This window comes from Musca domestica, unplaced genomic scaffold (genome assembly GCF_030504385.1).
Source record: "Musca domestica strain aabys unplaced genomic scaffold, Musca_domestica.polishedcontigs.V.1.1 253, whole genome shotgun sequence".
NCBI lineage: Eukaryota > Metazoa > Arthropoda > Insecta > Diptera > Muscidae > Musca > Musca domestica.
In genome coordinates, this window is record NW_026712281.1 from 343588 (window position 1) to 349665 (window position 6078).

Below are 6078 nucleotides of genomic sequence, written 5' to 3' on the forward strand. Positions count from 1 at the left end.
AATATTCTTTCAAAACCCACTTTTAAGACTCCTCAGATCCTCTGAAAAATATTCTACTCTTTCTCTTAATATCCTTGGAAAATATATTCCTTAAAAACCACGTTTTTGTCTGATTAGGTCCTTTGCAAAAAATTCACGTTTACGGACCTTCAAGTCATTTGAAAAACTAAAACTAAAAACAAAACTATTCTTCAAAAATCTATGTTTCTTTGTCAGAGGGTCCTTTGAAAACTGTTCTTCAAAAATCCACGTTTGTTTGTTTGTGGGTCCTTTGAAAAATATTCCTTAATAATCTTCGTTTAAGGATCTTCAGGTTAGAAAATATTTCTCAAGAATTTGCCATTGGATTCCCCTCAGGACCATTCAAACATATTTCGTAAAATTCCTCGTTTAAGGCTCTTCAAATTCTTTAAAAATCCACGTTTAAGGATATTCAGGCCTTTGGAGAACATTCAGAACCTTCGGTGTTTTGAAAAATATTCTTCAGGTGTTTTGAAAAATATTCTTTAAAAATCCCCGTATAACGATCTTAAGACCCTTTTGAAAAATATTTCTCAAAAGTTTCCCGTTGAATTCCCTTCGATCCATTAAAAAATATTTCGTAAAAATACACGTTTAAAGCTCTTCAGACCCATTAAAAAATATTTCGTAAAAATCCACGTTTAAAGCTCTTCAGATCCATTAAAAAATATTTCGTAAAAATCCACGTTTAAAGCTCTTCAGATCCATTAAAAAATATTTCGTAAAAATCCACGTTTAAAGCTCTTAAGATCCTTTGAAAAATATTCTTAAAAAATCGACATTTAATGCTCTTCAGATCCTTTGAAAAATATTCTTTAATAATCCACGTTTAAGGATCATCAGGTCCTTTGAAAGATATTCTTTAATAATCCACGTTTAAGGATCATCAGGTCCTTTGAAAGATATTCTTTAAAAATCCACGTTTAAGGATCTTCAGGTCCTTTGAAAAATATTCTTTGAAAATCCACGTTCTAGGATATTCTAGTCCCTTGAAAAATATTCTTTAAAAATCGACGTTTAAGGATCTTCAGGTCCTTTGAAAAATATTCTTTAATCCACGTTTAAGGTCATTTGAAAAATATTCTTAAAAAATCCAATTTAAAGGATCTTTAAGTCCTTTGAAAAATATTTTTTTAAAAATCCACATTTAATTATCTTCCGATCCTTTGAAAAATATTCTTTAAAAAAAAAAAACACATTTAATTATCTTCCGAATCTTTTAAAAATATTCTTTAAAAATTTACCTTTAACGAGGTTCTGGTTCCTTGAAAAATATTCCTTAAAGTCCACGTTTAAAGATCTTCAGGTCCCTTGAAAAATATTCCTTAAAATCCACGTTTAAAGATCTTTAGGTCCTTTGAAAAATATTCGTTAAAAATCCACGTTTAGGGCTTTTCAGGTCCTTTAAAAATTTCTTTAAAAATCCACGACATGGTTCTTCAGAGGTCCTTTGGAAAATATTCTTCAAAAATCCTTGTAAGGATCTTCAAGTCCTCTGGGAATTATTCTTTAAAAATCCTTTTAAGGATCTTCAGGTCTTTTGGGAAGTATTCTTTAAAAATTTACGTTTAAGGATCTTTAGGTTCTTTAAAATTTTTTCTCTAAAAATCTACGTTTAAAGATCTTCAGATCTTTTTTATGATCCATGTTTAAGGATCTACAGGTCCTTTAAAAATATTATTTTAAAATCCACAGTTCTTTAAAAACCACGTTTAAGGAGCTTCAGGTTTTTTGCTTTACAAAATACTTTGTAAAAATCCACATTTAGACACCAATTTTCCTTGACAAATGTTGTATTTTTTTTAATCCAGGACCTCAAGAGCCCTTTGAGCATTTCAAGTCTTCAGGAATTTTTTTCTTTAAAAATCAGATTTTTTAGTTCGTAAGATCCCTGAAATATTCCGTAAAAAGTCTAAGTTTATGACTCTTTTGGTTCTTGACAAATGTCTCTCAAATTTATATGCTATAGCTTTTCTATAAAGAAAAGTCCTTTTAAACCTTTTACCATTTAAATCATCATTGCCTAATACTTTATGCTAACCTCAACCATTTGTTTTTTCTCTTCTTTCTATTTCCAGGTAATTTATGGTCCTTCTATTGTCTGGGCGCCTCTTTCTTTGAAAAGTGAGCTACACAATTTGAACTTATAAATTATTGATTTTTTGCTGATGGTAATTCCTTTGACAAAATGTACTTATCGAGTCCTTTGAATAGTTTTCTTTTGTAATATTTCCTGCCAAACTCTGCAGGCTTTCGTTCGACGTTCATTTACATTATGATTTAAGCTCTTTGTTGCTGTTCTACATCAACGAATGCAGGCAGTGCTGGACAGGGTCTGAGATGACAACCATACAGAAAATGGACAAGAAAAACTATTTGCTGTTTGTTGGTCCAGAGGGTGGCGGGAGAAGAGAAATGATGATGCCACACAGTCAACAATCAAGAAGAGAAAAGAAAAATAATAGCCAAAGGACTTTTTATGGGTTTGGTCGAGGAGAGTACCTACGGGAAAAATCCTCAATTCATCGAAACTGGCATTTATTCTGGACAAGCACAAGTTGTACATCCGAAATCATATTTTGTTCCTCTTTTCTCCACACTCAACCCCTCCTCTGGCTGATCACTACTTTGTCCCCCAATTTGTTGTTGTTTTTCGTTTTGTTTTGGAATTGCCCTGATTTTAGTTTACGTGTTCGTTTGGGGTTTTCATTTTTTTAAAAAACTTTTTTAGGGAACATTTTTTGCCATTGGAACGAATAAATGAGGAAACCAGGACAAGATACAACTACGGCATTCATCAAAAACCCCAAATCAGAGAAAAAAAAATTACTTTTACTAACTTTCCATTAAAATTCAGGATATGTCCCTGATATGCGGCTTATGTTCGGTTTGCTGGACAAGAAAGGATGAGGGAGAGGTGAAAGAAGTCTATTTTTTGAAGGGCTCAAAATTATTACGAAATGATCCATTTTCACACCAGATCTCGTGTTGGTGCAGACATTGAGATGAACCGAATTTCAAGGGAAACGGATGCTAATATTGCGTTTTATGGGTGTCATGGTTATCCAAAATGTTGAACCGTTGTGGGGCAGATACTTGATAGAGTGGGCCGATATTGTACATTTCCGCACCTGACCTGACCTGACTTGGCATTGATTTTTTTCTATTCTATGAGATACATCCATTTCTGTAACAATGTTAAGGTTTTGTGTGGGAGGTACCAGATGTGGTGAACCTATAATGCCCATTTTCGAACTCCATCGGTATATATAAAAGAGTAATGAAATAACGGAATGGCCGAGAATCACCGCCCAGATGAAATGGCAGATACTAGAATCTCCAAATTTTGCACTCAGATCAGCCTTGGTGCTAAGGCTGGGTTTTTGGAAAATCGTGCTGGAAGGATACGAAAAGTACTAAAATGTACTAAATATTGAATACTTCGTAGTAAACAAACGGAATGACCTAGAATTGAAATGAGAGTCAGTGGTGGAGTGGAGGATATATGTACCAAAGGGTTTTTGAAAATTCAAATTTTAACGCTACGAAAAGTTCAAAAGTGGTACTAAACTTGTAAAATGGTACCATTTTAGTATTATATGAACGGATTGATCTAAAAACTTGAAATTTGGTATGGGAATCAAGGTTGGAAAGTAAGTTTGAGATATGAAGGTGGTTTTGGAAATGTGTACTAGAAGTGTACGAAAGGTACTTAATAGTACGATATTAAGTACAAGTTTGTATTGAGTGAAAGGATGAAGCTGAAATTTAGAAATTCTGTATTGCGGTACCTGTTGTTGGTAGGTTTTTGATAATTGTACGAAAAATACTGAATTGTACTATATATGGTATGGGTTAAAGGGATAGAGATAAAAGTCCGAAATTTGATACTTAGATTACTAATGGTATCTGTGTTTGAGATTTGAAAGTGGTTTAAAAATACGTGCTATATTTGTAAGAAAAGTACTAAATGGTACTAAATATGGTATATGGTAAAGGGATAGAGCTAGAATCCTCAAATTTAAAATTGAGGCCTCTGTAGGTATCGATTATTGAGATATGTAGGTGGTTTTGAAAATGTGTACTACTAGTGCACGAAAAGTACTAAATAGTAAAATATTTGGTACAATTTGGTATTGGGTTTTGAGATTTGGCATGTGTTTCGGATACCCGTCTTGGTTTTGTGCGAAAAGTACTAAATGATACTATATTTGGTATCGGGTGAAGGGATAGACCTGGAATAGCGAAATTTTTAAATTAAGGTCTTTGTTTGAATTCAGATATAAACGTGATTTCGGAAATGAGTGCTATAATTGTACGAAAAGTACAAAGTAGTAATAAATTTGATATTGGGTGAAGATATAGGGATTAATTTGACATTTACGTCTTTGTTGGTGTCTGTGGTTAAGGTATGAAGGTGGTTTTGGTAAATTAAAGAGCTGAAATCCTAAAATTTGATTTTAAGGTCACTGAAGGTTGAATATGAGGTTGAGATATAAGCATTATTTTGTAAATTCGTACTATAATTATTAATAAATGTTATTATTTTTGGATTACCCATGGTTTAGGTTGGAGAGATGTAGATTGTTTTGGATATGCGTACTAAATGTTACTAAATTTCTGAAATCTTAAAGTTTGATATTGTGGTCGCTATTGATTTCTAGTGGAGATTTTGAAGTGGAGGTTTTCATATGGAGATTTTGAAATAGTTTTGGACAGAAAAACTCAGTGCAGGTCCATTGTGCAATGCCTTACCTAATATCCTCCTTGGTAAACTCCAAATTGAGAGATTTTGAAAACTTTTTCGATTATTCTTTACGAAAAAGAAACTAGTAAAAAAGCTGTAAGTTCGGCCGGGCCGAACTTTGAATACCCTCCACCATTTGGAACGAGATTGGCAATTTTCAAAAAACAAAAAAAAAAATCCTTTAAAAAAATGTTAAAATTTTAAAAATAGCGAATGTCGCCGTTATTTTAGGGTCTATACGACGACGTGGACCTGCATAGGTAGCTTTTGTCATAAGCCATTGCAATATTTAAATGCGAAACTTAAAAAGAATCCGTGAATAATGTACAAAATAAAAATACCGAATATAGGGAGGTACCGTTATATGTGGGCTATAAGAAGACCTGGACCTGCACAGACAATTTTCTGTCATAGGCTTCAATAGCCAAATTTGAAACAATTCCGGTGAATAATGTCACTAAAATCATGAAAATGCCGAATATCGGGAGGTACCGTTATATGGGAGCTATACAAAGACCTGGACCTGCACAGACAATTTTCTGTCATAGGCTGAAGTATCCATTACGAACTTCAAATATCAAATTTGAAATAGTTGCGATGAATAATGTCGCTAAAATCTTTAAAATATGGAAAATCGAAAGGTTATATGGGAGCTAAACGAAGACGTGGACCTGCATAGATAATTTTCTGTCTAAGGCTGCAGTATAAATTTCGAACTTCAAACACCAAATTTGAAACAGTTGCAATGAATAATGTCGCTAAAATCATTAAATTATCGAATATGGGGGCTATACGAACTTCAAATAACAAATTTTGAAAATTTTCCGGTAAGGTCTATACCAAAACGTGGACCTACATGGCCCATTTTCAATACCAAAGTCCTGCGAACTTGAGTAAAATTTCATCAACCTACTTCATTTCGTTCGGAAGCTAGAGTGATTACCGCAGACGGAAGGGCTAAATCGTCTTAAAATTTTACACGGATCAAGACTATATATACTTTATTATGTGTAAAATTATTATTTTTATGAGTTGCAAACGGAATGACAAACATAATATACCTTCCATACTATGGTGGAGGGTATTAAAATATGTTCTGAAGTCTGTGGATTTTTTTTTAAATTTTTGGTTATTTTTTTATTTTTTGTGTATTTTTTTTTAATTATTTGTTCAAGTTTTTTTATTCTTTTCTCATTTTCGAAACTTTTTTCTAATTTGTGGATCTTTTTTAAATATTTGATCCAATTCGGGGATAAATAATTTTGAATCATCATTCGTATTTGTATTCAAAGCCTCATCTACCATAATAC